Here is a 12,811-nt window from a genome sequence, read left to right on the forward strand (position 1 = left end):
TGTTAGGCCTTTGATAGCCTGTCTGCGGTCCCTACTTTAAATACTCCTCCACTGACCAGACCACTGCTGCCCGTGTACCCCTGGAACCAATTATAAAGTGCCTACAGCCAGCCCATTTTCTTATGTTAGGCCTTTGAAGCCTGTCTGCGGTCCCTACTTTAAATACTCCTCCACTCACCACCACCAAGCTGCCTGCCCGTGTATCCATGTAACCGCTGTGAAACTGCCATGAGCCTATTGTTTGTTATGTTAGGCCTTTGATAGCCTGTCTGCGGTCCCTACTTTAAATACTCCTCCACTGACCAGACCACTGCTGCCCGTGTACCCCTGGAACCAATTATAAAGTGCCTACAGCCAGCCCATTTTCTTATGTTAGGCCTTTGAAGCCTGTCTGCGGTCCCTACTTTAAATACTCCTCCACTCACCACCACCAAGCTGCCTGCCCGTGTATCCATGTAACCGCTGTGAAACTGCCATGAGCCTATTGTTTGTTATGTTAGGCCTTTGATAGCCTGTCTGCGGTCCCTACTTTAAATACTCCTCCACTGACCAGACCACTGCTGCCCGTGTACCCCTGGAACCAATTATAAAGTGCCTACAGCCAGCCCATTTTCTTATGTTAGGCCTTTGAAGCCTGTCTGCGGTCCCTACTTTAAATACTCCTCCACTGACCACCAAGCTGCCTGCCCGTGTATCCATGTAACCGCTGTAAAACTGCCATGAGCCTATTGTTTGTTATTTTAGGCCTTTGATAGCCTGTCTGCGGCCCCTACTTTAAATACTCCTCCACTGACCACCAAGCTGCCTGCCCGTGTATCCATGTAACCGCTGTAAAACTGCCATGAGCCTATTGTTTGTTATTTTAGGCCTTTGATAGCCTGTCTGCGGCCCCTACTTGCAATACTCCTCCACTGACCACCAAGCTGCCTGCCCGTGTATCCATGTAACCGCTGTAAAACTGCCATGAGCCTATTGTTTTTTATTTTAGGCCTTTGATAGCCTGTCTGCGGCCCCTACTTGCAATACTCCTCCACTGACCTCCAAGCTGCCTGCCCGTGTATCCATGTAACCGCTGTAAAACTGCCATGAGCCTATTGTTTGTTATTTTAGGCCTTTGATAGCCTGTCTGCGGTCCCTACTTTAAATACTCCTCCACTGACCAGACCACTGCTGCCCGTGTACCCCTGGAACCAATTATAAAGTGCCTACAGCCAGCCCATTTTCTTATGTTAGGCCTTTGAAGCCTGTCTGCGGTCCCTACTTTAAATACTCCTCCACTCACCACCACCAAGCTGCCTGCCCGTGTATCCATGTAACCGCTGTGAAACTGCCATGAGCCTATTGTTTGTTATGTTAGGCCTTTGATAGCCTGTCTGCGGTCCCTACTTTAAATACTCCTCCACTGACCAGACCACTGCTGCCCGTGTACCCCTGGAACCAATTATAAAGTGCCTACAGCCAGCCCATTTTCTTATGTTAGGCCTTTGAAGCCTGTCTGCGGTCCCTACTTTAAATACTCCTCCACTCACCACCACCAAGCTGCCTGCCCGTGTATCCATGTAACCGCTGTGAAACTGCCATGAGCCTATTGTTTGTTATGTTAGGCCTTTGATAGCCTGTCTGCGGTCCCTACTTTAAATACTCCTCCACTGACCAGACCACTGCTGCCCGTGTACCCCTGGAACCAATTATAAAGTGCCTACAGCCAGCCCATTTTCTTATGTTAGGCCTTTGAAGCCTGTCTGCGGTCCCTACTTTAAATACTCCTCCACTGACCACCAAGCTGCCTGCCCGTGTATCCATGTAACCGCTGTAAAACTGCCATGAGCCTATTGTTTGTTATTTTAGGCCTTTGATAGCCTGTCTGCGGTCCCTACTTTAAATACTCCTCCACTGACCACCAAGCTGCCTGCCCGTGTATCCATGTAACCGCTGTAAAACTGCCATGAGCCTATTGTTTGTTATTTTAGGCCTTTGATAGCCTGTCTGCGGCCCCTACTTGCAATACTCCTCCACTGACCACCAAGCTGCCTGCCCGTGTATCCATGTAACCGCTGTAAAACTGCCATGAGCCTATTGTTTGTTATTTTAGGCCTTTGATAGCCTGTCTGCGGCCCCTACTTGCAATACTCCTCCACTGACCACCAAGCTGCCTGCCCGTGTATCCATGTAACCGCTGTAAAACTGCCATGAGCCTATTGTTTGTTATTTTAGGCCTTTGATAGCCTGTCTGCGGTCCCTACTTTAAATACTCCTCCACTGACCACCAAGCTGCCTGCCCGTGTATCCATGTAACCGCTGTGAAACTGCCATGAGCCTATTGTTTGTTATGTTAGGCCTTTGATAGCCTGTCTGCGGTCCCTACTTTAAATACTCCTCCACTGACCAGACCACTGCTGCCCGTGTACCCCTGGAACCAATTATAAAGTGCCTACAGCCAGCCCATTTTCTTATGTTAGGCCTTTGAAGCCTGTCTGCGGTCCCTACTTTAAATACTCCTCCACTGACCAGACCGCTGCTGCCCGTGTACCCCTGGAACCAATTATAAAGTGCCTACAGCCAGCCCATTTTCTTATGTTAGGCCTTTGAAGCCTGTCTGCGGTCCCTACTTTAAATACTCCTCCACTGACCACCAAGCTGCCTGCCCGTGTATCCATGTAACCGCTGTAAAACTGCCATGAGCCTATTGTTTGTTATTTTAGGCCTTTGATAGCCTGTCTGCGGTCCCTACTTTAAATACTCCTCCACTGACCACCAAGCTGCCTTCCCGTGTATCCATGTAACCGCTGTAAAACTGCCATGAGCCTATTGTTTGTTATTTTAGGCCTTTGATAGCCTGTCTGCGGCCCCTACTTGCAATACTCCTCCACTGACCACAATGCTGCCTGGAGTGCCTGCCTGTGTATCCATGTAACCGATGTAAAACTGCCATGACTGCCTACTGTTTGTTATTTTAGGCCTTTGATAGCCTGTCTGCAGCCCCTACTTGCAATACTCCTCCACTGACCACACCAATGCTGCCCGTGTACCCCTGGAACCTATTTAAAAGTTCATAGAGCCTAGTTATATATTTTATTTACTATTAATAAGGCCATGATGGACTACGCTGTACCACGCTACAAGCTAACCAGTCGACACTTCTTTTGCGAGAAAAGCCATCCCAACCCTCCACCAGCATGTAGAAGACCGCATTGTCCATGCACTCTGGCAATCTGTGAGTACAAAGGTGCACCTGACAACAGACGCATGGACCTGTAGGCATGGCCACGGAAGATTACGTGTCCATTACGGCGCAATGGGTTAATGTGGTGGATGCATGGTCCACAGGGGACAGCCTACTAAGTCTGTCTGCAGTCCCTAATTCAAATTGTCCTCCACTGTCTAAATCGGAACTTCCACCTTCTGGCTTTCGGCCTATAGTATCAGAAATTAAACTGCATTTGGCCTTCAACTTTGGTTAGGGCCTACTAACGGCTTCTGCCCCTCCCTGGTGTTGCCCTCAACTAAATAAAGCTGAGCTTCAACCTTCTGCTCCAAATTACCATTTTGAAAAATGCAATAGGCTTTTCAGGCCTACTAAAGGTGTCTGTCTGTGTGCCCCTGCCTGGTGTTGTCCTCAACTAAATAAAGCTGAGCTTCAACCTTCCGGCTCTCATTAAGTGGTTTTAAAAAAAAAAAATGGTGGTTAGGGCCTACTAACGGCTTCTGCCCCTCCCTGGTGTTGCCCTCAACTAAATAAAGCTGAGCTTCAACCTTCTGCTCCAAATTACCATTTTGAAAAATGCAATAGGCTTTTCAGGCCTACTAAAGGTGTCTGTCTGTGTGCCCCTCCCTGGTGTTGTCCTCAACTAAATAAAGCTGAGCTTCAACCTTCCGGCTCTCATTATGTGGTTTTAAAAAAAAAAATGGTGGTTAGGGCCTACTAACGGCTTCTGCCCCTCCCTGGTGTTGTCCTCAACTAAATAAAGCTGAGCTTCAACCTTCCGGCTCTCATTATGTGGTTTTAAAAAAAAAAATGGTGGTTAGGGCCTACTAACGGCTTCTGCCCCTCCCTGGTGTTGCCCTCAACTAAATAAAGCTGAGCTTCAACCTTCTGCTCCAAATTACCATTTTGAAAAATGCAATAGGCTTTTCCGGCCTACTAAAGTTGTCTGTCTGTGTGCCCCTCCCTGGTGTTGTCCTCAACTAAATAAAGCTGAGCTTCAACCTTCCGGCTCTCATTATGTGGTTTTAAAAAAAAAAATGGTGGTTAGGGCCTACTAACGGCTTCTGCCCCTCCCTGGTGTTGTCCTCAACTAAATAAAGCTGAGCTTCAACCTTCCGGCTCTCATTAAGTGGTTTTAAAAAAAAAAATGGTGGTTAGGGCCTACTAACGGCTTCTGCCCCTCCCTGGTGTTGTCCTCAACTAAATAAAGCTGAGCTTCAACCTTCCGGCTCTCATTATGTGGTTTTAAAAAAAAAAATGGTGGTTAGGGCCTACTAACGGCTTCTGCCCCTCCCTGGTGTTGCCCTCAACTAAATAAAGCTGAGCTTCAACCTTCTGCTCCAAATTACCATTTTGAAAAATGCAATAGGCTTTTCAGGCCTACTAAAGGTGTCTGTCTGTGTGCCCCTGCCTGGTGTTGTCCTCAACTAAATAAAGCTGAGCTTCAACCTTCCGGCTCTCATTAAGTGGTTTTAAAAAAAAAAAATGGTGGTTAGGGCCTACTAACGGCTTCTGCCCCTCCCTGGTGTTGCCCTCAACTAAATAAAGCTGAGCTTCAACCTTCTGCTCCAAATTACCATTTTGAAAAATGCAATAGGCTTTTCAGGCCTACAAAAGGTGTCTGTCTGTGTGCCCCTCCCTGGTGTTGTCCTCAACTAAATAAAGCTGAGCTTCAACCTTCCGGCTCTCATTATGTGGTTTTAAAAAAAAAAATGGTGGTTAGGGCCTACTAACGGCTTCTGCCCCTCCCTGGTGTTGCCCTCAACTAAATAAAGCTGAGCTTCAACCTTCTGCTCCAAATTACCATTTTGAAAAATGCAATAGGCTTTTCAGGCCTACAAAAGGTGTCTGTCTGTGTGCCCCTCCCTGGTGTTGTCCTCAACTAAATAAAGCTGAGCTTCAACCTTCCGGCTCTCATTATGTGGTTTTAAAAAAAAAAAATGGTGGTTAGGGCCTACTAACGGCTTCTGCCCCTCCCTGGTGTTGTCCTCAACTAAATAAAGCTGAGCTTCAACCTTCCGGCTCTCATTATGTGGTTTTAAAAAAAAAAATGGTGGTTAGGGCCTACTAACGGCTTCTGCCCCTCCCTGGTGTTGTCCTCAACTAAATAAAGCTGAGCTTCAACCTTCCGGCTCTCATTATGTGGTTTTAAAAAAAAAAATGGTGGTTAGGGCCTACTAACGGCTTCTGCCCCTCCCTGGTGTTGTCCTCAACTAAATAAAGCTGAGCTTCAACCTTCCGGCTCTCATTATGTGGTTTTAAAAAAAAAAATGGTGGTTAGGGCCTACTAACGGCTTCTGCCCCTCCCTGGTGTTGCCCTCAACTAAATAAAGCTGAGCTTCAACCTTCTGCTCCAAATTACCATTTTGAAAAATGCAATAGGCTTTTCAGGCCTACTAAAGGTGTCTGTCTGTGTGCCCCTCCCTGGTGTTGTCCTCAACTAAATAAAGCTGAGCTTCAACCTTCCGGCTCTCATTATGTGGTTTTAAAAAAAAAAATGGTGGTTAGGGCCTACTAACGGCTTCTGCCCCTCCCTGGTGTTGTCCTCAACTAAATAAAGCTGAGCTTCAACCTTCCGGCTCTCATTATGTGGTTTTAAAAAAAAAAATGGTGGTTAGGGCCTACTAACGGCTTCTGCCCCTCCCTGGTGTTGCCCTCAACTAAATAAAGCTGAGCTTCAACCTTCTGCTCCAAATTACCATTTTGAAAAATGCAATAGGCTTTTCAGGCCTACTAAAGGTGTCTGTCTGTGTGCCCCTGCCTGGTGTTGTCCTCAACTAAATAAAGCTGAGCTTCAACCTTCCGGCTCTCATTAAGTGGTTATAAAAAAAAAAAAATGGTGGTTAGGGCCTACTAACGGCTTCTGCCCCTCCCTGGTGTTGCCCTCAACTAAATAAAGCTGAGCTTCAACCTTCTGCTCCAAATTACCATTTTGAAAAATGCAATAGGCTTTTCAGGCCTACTAAAGGTGTCTGTCTGTGTGCCCCTCCCTGGTGTTGTCCTCAACTAAATAAAGCTGAGCTTCAACCTTCCGGCTCTCATTATGTGGTTTTAAAAAAAAAAATGGTGGTTAGGGCCTACTAACGGCTTCTGCCCCTCCCTGGTGTTGCCCTCAACTAAATAAAGCTGAGCTTCAACCTTCTGCTCCAAATTACCATTTTGAAAAATGCAATAGGCTTTTCCGGCCTACTAAAGGTGTCTGTCTGTGTGCCCCTGCCTGGTGTTGCCCTCAACTAAATAAAGCTGAGCTTCAACCTTCTGCTCCAAATTACCATTTTAAAAAATGCAATAGGCTTTTCCGGCCTACTAAAGGTGTCTGCCCCTCCCTGGTGTTGTCCTCAACTGAACAAAGCTGAGCTTCCACATTCTGGCTTTCGCCCTATACTATCAGATATTAAACTGCATTTGGCCTACTAGTGTGGTTAGGCCCTTGAAACAGTGTCTGCTGCTCTTGGGTTTGCTACTCCACTGAACAAAGCAATGCCGCCTGTTTAGTCCTGTTACCAATTTTGAACTGCATGTAGCCTACTTTATTCTTTGGCCCTATATCTGTTTCCTCCTCATCCTGCCCATTGCCCAGCCACTGCTAAATGAGTCTGCTGGTACATTGACCTAGACCACTACATTCCCCTTGTACTCTACACAGCCAGAATCTGTCCCTGCTGAAAGTAAGGTTCCCCTTCCCGCATGTTATACCACCTTACACAGGGACAAAGAGGAAGGTGCAGATGAAAGTGCAGGTTCCTTCATCAGGTGGGGGGGCATACTCGTTGGCGACGTCACTGGCACAGGGCCCCTCAGAGTACGCAAAAGTGTCGCTGCTGGTGGGAGGCGCCCCCGCCATGCAAACACACCGCCGTACTTTGAGGGGCCCTGTGCCAGTGGCAATGCGAACGAGTGGGCCCCCCCCCTGCTTGCTCAGGATCACAGCACTTGCAACTTTTAAATACTTACCTTTCCCTGCAACACCGCCGTGACGTAGTCCGCATTTCCTGGGCCCACGAAAAACTTGAGCCAGCCCTACTCCCCCCACAACTTTCCCCCAATTCCCTATGCCCAACTATTATTATACAGTTAATTAAGATTGGCAAGCTTCAGAAACAAGAATGGATGTTTTTGGCATTAAAATGGGCACTGTAGGTGTTTTCCTGGCCTCCACTCACTGCCGACTATGCTTCCCCATTGACTTGCATTGGGTTTCGTGTTTCGGTCGATCCCCGACTTTTAGCGATAATCGGCCGACTGCACTCGACTCGACTCTGGACAAAATCGGGTTTCCCAAAACCCTACTCGATCTTAAAAAAATGAAAGTCGCTCAACCCTAGCCACCACTAGGGGGAGCTCCGTGTATACAGAGATACATGATAAGATCCTGTCTGCAGTCACCACTAGGGGGAGCTCCCTGTATACAGAGATACGTGATAAGATCCTGTCTGCAGTCACCACTAGGGGGAGCTCCCTGTATACAGAGATACATGATAAGATCCTGTCTGCAGTCACCACTAGGGGGAGCTCCCTGTATACAGAGATACATGATAAGATCCTGTCTGTAGTCACCACTAGGGGGAGCTCCCTGTATACAGAGATACATGATAAGATCCTGTCTGCAGTCACCACTAGGGGGAGCTCCCTGTATACAGAGATACATGATAAGATCCTGTCTGCAGTCACCACTAGGGGGAGCTCCCTGTATACAGAGATACATGATAAGGTTCTGTCTGCAGTCACCACTAGGGGGAGCTCCCTGTATACAGATACATGATAAGATCCTGTCTGCAGCCACCACTAGGGGGAGCTTCCTGTATACAGAGATACATGATAAGATCCTGTCTGCAGTCACCACTAGGGGGAGCTCCCTGTATACAGAGACACATGATAAGATCCTGTCTGCAGCCACCACTAGGGGGAGCTCCCTGTATACAGAGATACATGATAAGATCCTGTCTGCAGCCACCACTAGGGGGAGCTCCCTGTATACAGAGATACATGATAAGATCCTGTCTGCAGCCACCACTAGGGGGAGCTCCCTGTATACAGAGATACATGATAAGATCCTGTCTATAGCCACTACCACTGAGATACTGATTTGGCTTTTATCCAAAGTCATATTGCACGACTCATTAAAGGGTTGATTGTGACTTGCAGGATTGCTGCTTCCAACAGGTGGCGCTAAAGAGTTCAATTCCTCTTTCTCTCTGAAGAGGCAATTTACATATCGCCGAAAATCGTAACTAAATACATCAATGTTTGTTAGTGCAATGGGAAAAATGAAGAAAAGTTCATGGGGTGTGAAATCTTAAGGCCCTGTAACCGCCCTATACATAGAAGATAATTCCAGAGGGACCATACAGGCGGCGCTCTGGGCACCAGATGCCATATGGCGGAGTCTGCCGTACACGGTGGGTGATAGCGACGGCGCAGAACTTCTCGTTTACAGAAACTCTCCCTCCCTGGAGAACGAGATAAAGAATCCGATGTGCGGAGAGATGGAGTGGAGGAGCGATGGAGCGGCGGAAAGATGGAGCGGTGCAGAGATGGAGCGGCGGAGCAATGGAGCGGTGGAGCAATGGAGAGATAGAGCGATGGGGTGGCGGAGTGATGGAGCGATGGGGCGGCGGAGTGGTGGAACGATGGGGCGGCGGAGCGATGGAGAGATAGAGCGATGGGGCGGCGGAGTGATGGAGCGATGGGGCGGCGGAGTGATGGAGCGATGGGGCGGCGGAGTGATGGAGCGATGGGGCGGCGGAGTGGTGGAACGATGGGGCGGCGGAGCGATGGACCGGCAGAGAGATGGAGCGGTGCAGAGATGGAGCGGCGGAGCAATGGGGCAGTGGAGAGATGGAGCGGCGGAGAGATGGAGTGGTGGAGTGGTGCAGAGACGGAGCGGCGGAGAGATGGAGCGGTGCAGAGATGGAGCGGCGGAGTGATGGGGCAGTGGAGAGATGGAGCGGCGGAGAGATGGAGCGGCGGAGAGATGGAGCGGCGGAGAGATGGAGCGGTGGAGAGATGGAGCGGCGGAGCGATTGGGTGTCGGAGAGATGGAGCGGCAGAGAGATGGAGCGGTGCAGAGATGGAGCGGTGCAGAGATGGAGCGGCGGAGTGATGGGGCAGTGGAGAGATCTTGCGGCGGAGAGATGGAGCGGTGGAGAGATGGAGCGGCGGAGCGATTGGGTGTCGGAGAGATGGAGCGGCGGAGCGATTGGGCGGCGGAGAGATGGAGCGGCGGAGAGATGGAGAGATGGAGCGGCGGAGAGATGGAGCGGCGGAGAGATGGAGCGGCGGAGCGATTGGGTGGCGGAGAGATGGAGCTGCGGAGAGATGGAGCGGCGGAGTGATTGGGTGGCGGAGAGATGGAGCGGCGGAGTGGTGGAGAGATGGAGCGATGGGGCGTTAGAGCAGCTGCAGACGTCCTACCGATAACACCGCGCCGCTCCGACTCCTCTGCCGCAGCTCCATTATCTCTGCGCTCCGGCTCAGAGGAGGAAAGGTTTAGAATTTTCCTACATATTTAGGATTTGCTCTCTGGGGCCATTTCACGCCCCGCGGTCAGTATCCGACGCTCTCATACATTTATTCATTGTTTCACAAGGTAAAAGTAAAATAAAAAGAGGAAACCTGTGACGGACGGCTCTGCTGGAGCCAGTGATGGATTTTGGGGCCAAACTTCTCTTTTTTTCTGGTTTCTAAAACTATTTGAATATCAGAATAAGAAAACAAACTCTGCAGAGCGGAGCGCGCCGCTCACTGCAACACCGCACCCATCACCAGCACCCATACGCCCTGCTGCCACCGCAGACAGTGTACGCATCATCCCTGCAGCCGTTATATGAACACACACTGATGAAGAGACTGCCTCCCTATAGTGCACCAACTTGTTTCAGTACAATGGACTGCCTCCTCATGCTGCACTGTGGACTGGGTGGGCTTTCCCGCTCCATCGTCCCCCTGGTCAGGTACATGATGCAGTGTAGATGCCATATTGTGCCGCCACATCTCTATCCACCGTGACCCTGAGGTCAGGGGGCACCGGTCCTGGCACAGACCTGGGCATCCTCTCCCTATGGCTTTCCCCATACAGCGCTGCAGAATATGTTGGCGCTATATAGCGATTAGGACCTTTCAGTGGCTTTTCCCCTTTCTTCCCCCCATGTAGTGATGTCTCTGCCCTCCCAGGATCCCCCATGACATTCCTGGCCCCATTATCTGGGCCCCCTGACCGCTATATACAGGGGGACACGTCCCCGTCCTCCTACAGATATTTACTCCTCCGTCCCCCCCAATAAGAGGACTAGCCATGGACAGACCTGATCCGGGGGCGCTGTGCCCCCGGTGGGCACCATCCTCACACCCAGCCCACAGCTGGCAGGGCCCCTCCGCAGAGGTCGCCCCCTGCAATCAGTGAGCCGCCCACATGTGGGTGTAATAGGAACATGCAGCGAGCCGTCCTGTGGTTACACCGGAGCATCTGAGGACACTGCTGTAAATGGCACAAGCTGTGAGCACGTTCCGCCCGTGCAGCCCCTCCGTCCCCGATCCCCCTGTAATGCTGGATATGGATCTGACATCTCTAGTGCCTGCGCCCTGACGAAAACAAACGTGCAGTGTGTCTCCTCCTGGCCTCTGGAGTGTGGGACTCGCTCAGGACGAACAGAGGACGGGGAAAACAGGGAGAGAGAAGAAATGATGGGGGTTATTCTGCAGATAAATGAAACTGGGGACCCATAATGAACTTTATAGACCAGTTCAGCAGCGCCCCTAGTGGCCAAACACAGGTAATAGACTAGCTCAGCAGCGCCCCTAGTGGCCACACACAGGTAATAGACTAGCTCAGCAGCGCCCCTAGTGGCCACACACAGGTAATAGACTAGCTCAGCAGCGCCCCTAGTGGCCACACACAGGTAATAGACTAGCTCAGCAGCGCCCCTAGTGGCCACACACAGGTAATAGACTAGCTCAGCAGCGCCCCTAGTGGCCACACACAGGTAATAGACTAGCTCAGCAGCGCCCCTAGTGGCCAAACACAGGTAATAGACTAGCTCAGCAGCGCCCCTAGTGGCCACACACAGGTAATAGACTAGCTCAGCAGCGCCCCTAGTGGCCACACACAGGTAATAGACTAGCTCAGCAGCGCCCCTAGTGGCCAAACACAGGTAATAGACTAGCTCAGCAGCGCCCCTAGTGGCCAAACACAGGTAATAGACTAGCTCAGCAGCGCCCCTAGTGGCCAAACACAGGTAATAGACTAGCTCAGCAGCGCCCCTAGTGGCCACACACAGGTAATAGACTAGCTCAGCAGCGCCCCTAGTGGCCACACACAGGTAATAGACTAGCTCAGCAGCGCCCCTAGTGGCCAAACACAGGTAATAGACTAGCTCAGCAGCGCCCCTAGTGGCCACACACAGGTAATAGACTAGCTCAGCAGCGCCCCTAGTGGCCAAACACAGGTAATAGACTAGCTCAGCAGCGCCCCTAGTGGCCAAACACAGGTAATAGACTAGCTCAGCAGCGCCCCTAGTGGCCAAACACAGGTAATAGACTAGCTCAGCAGCGCCCCTAGTGGCCAAACACAGGTAATAGACTAGCTCAGCAGCGCCCCTAGTGGCCACACACAGGTAATAGACTAGCTCAGCAGCGCCCCTAGTGGCCACACACAGGTAATAGACTAGCTCAGCAGCGCCCCTAGTGGCCAAACACAGGTAATAGACTAGCTCAGCAGCGCCCCTAGTGGCCAAACACAGGTAATAGACTAGCTCAGCAGCGCCCCTAGTGGCCACACACAGGTAATAGACTAGCTCAGCAGCGCCCCTAGTGGCCACACACAGGTAATAGACTAGCTCAGCAGCGCCCCTAGTGGCCACACACAGGTAATAGACTAGCTCAGCAGCGCCCCTAGTGGCCAAACACAGGTAATAGACTAGCTCAGCAGCGCCCCTAGTGGCCAAACACAGGTAATAGACTAGCTCAGCAGCGCCCCTAGTGGCCACACACAGGTAATAGACTAGCTCAGCAGCGCCCCTAGTGGCCACACACAGGTAATAGACTAGCTCAGCAGCGCCCCTAGTGGCCACACACAGGTAATAGACTAGCTCAGCAGCGCCCCTAGTGGCCAAACACAGGTAATAGACTAGCTCAGCAGCGCCCCTAGTGGCCAAACACAGGTAATAGACTAGCTCAGCAGCGCCCCTAGTGGCCACACACAGGTAATAGACTAGCTCAGCAGCGCCCCTAGTGGCCAAACACAGGTAATAGACTAGCTCAGCAGCGCCCCTAGTGGCCACACACAGGTAATAGACTAGCTCAGCAGCGCCCCTAGTGGCGACACACAGGTAATAGACTAGCTCAGCAGCGCCCCTAGTGGCCAAACACAGGTAATAGACTAGCTCAGCAGCGCCCCTAGTGGCCAAACACAGGTAATAGACTGGCTCAGCAGCGCCCCTAGTGGCCACACACAGGTAATAGACTGGCTCAGCAGCGCCCCTAGTGGCCACACACAGGTAATAGACTAGCTCAGCAGCGCCCCTAGTGGCCAAACACAGGTAATAGACTAGCTCAGCAGCGCCCCTAGTGGCCACACACAGGTAATAGACTAGCTCAGCAGCGCCCCTA

General features: G+C 50.9%; 1 protein-coding gene across 1 annotated transcript in view; it reads right to left on the bottom strand.

Moving 5' to 3' along the window:
- Positions 1-12,811, bottom strand: part of PTH1R (parathyroid hormone 1 receptor) — a 247,940-nt gene that overhangs the window by 210,346 nt on the left and 24,783 nt on the right. The gene's annotated exons all lie outside the window — the stretch shown is intronic.

This window comes from Ranitomeya variabilis, chromosome 6 (genome assembly GCF_051348905.1).
Source record: "Ranitomeya variabilis isolate aRanVar5 chromosome 6, aRanVar5.hap1, whole genome shotgun sequence".
NCBI classification, from domain to species: Eukaryota; Metazoa; Chordata; class Amphibia; order Anura; family Dendrobatidae; genus Ranitomeya; species Ranitomeya variabilis.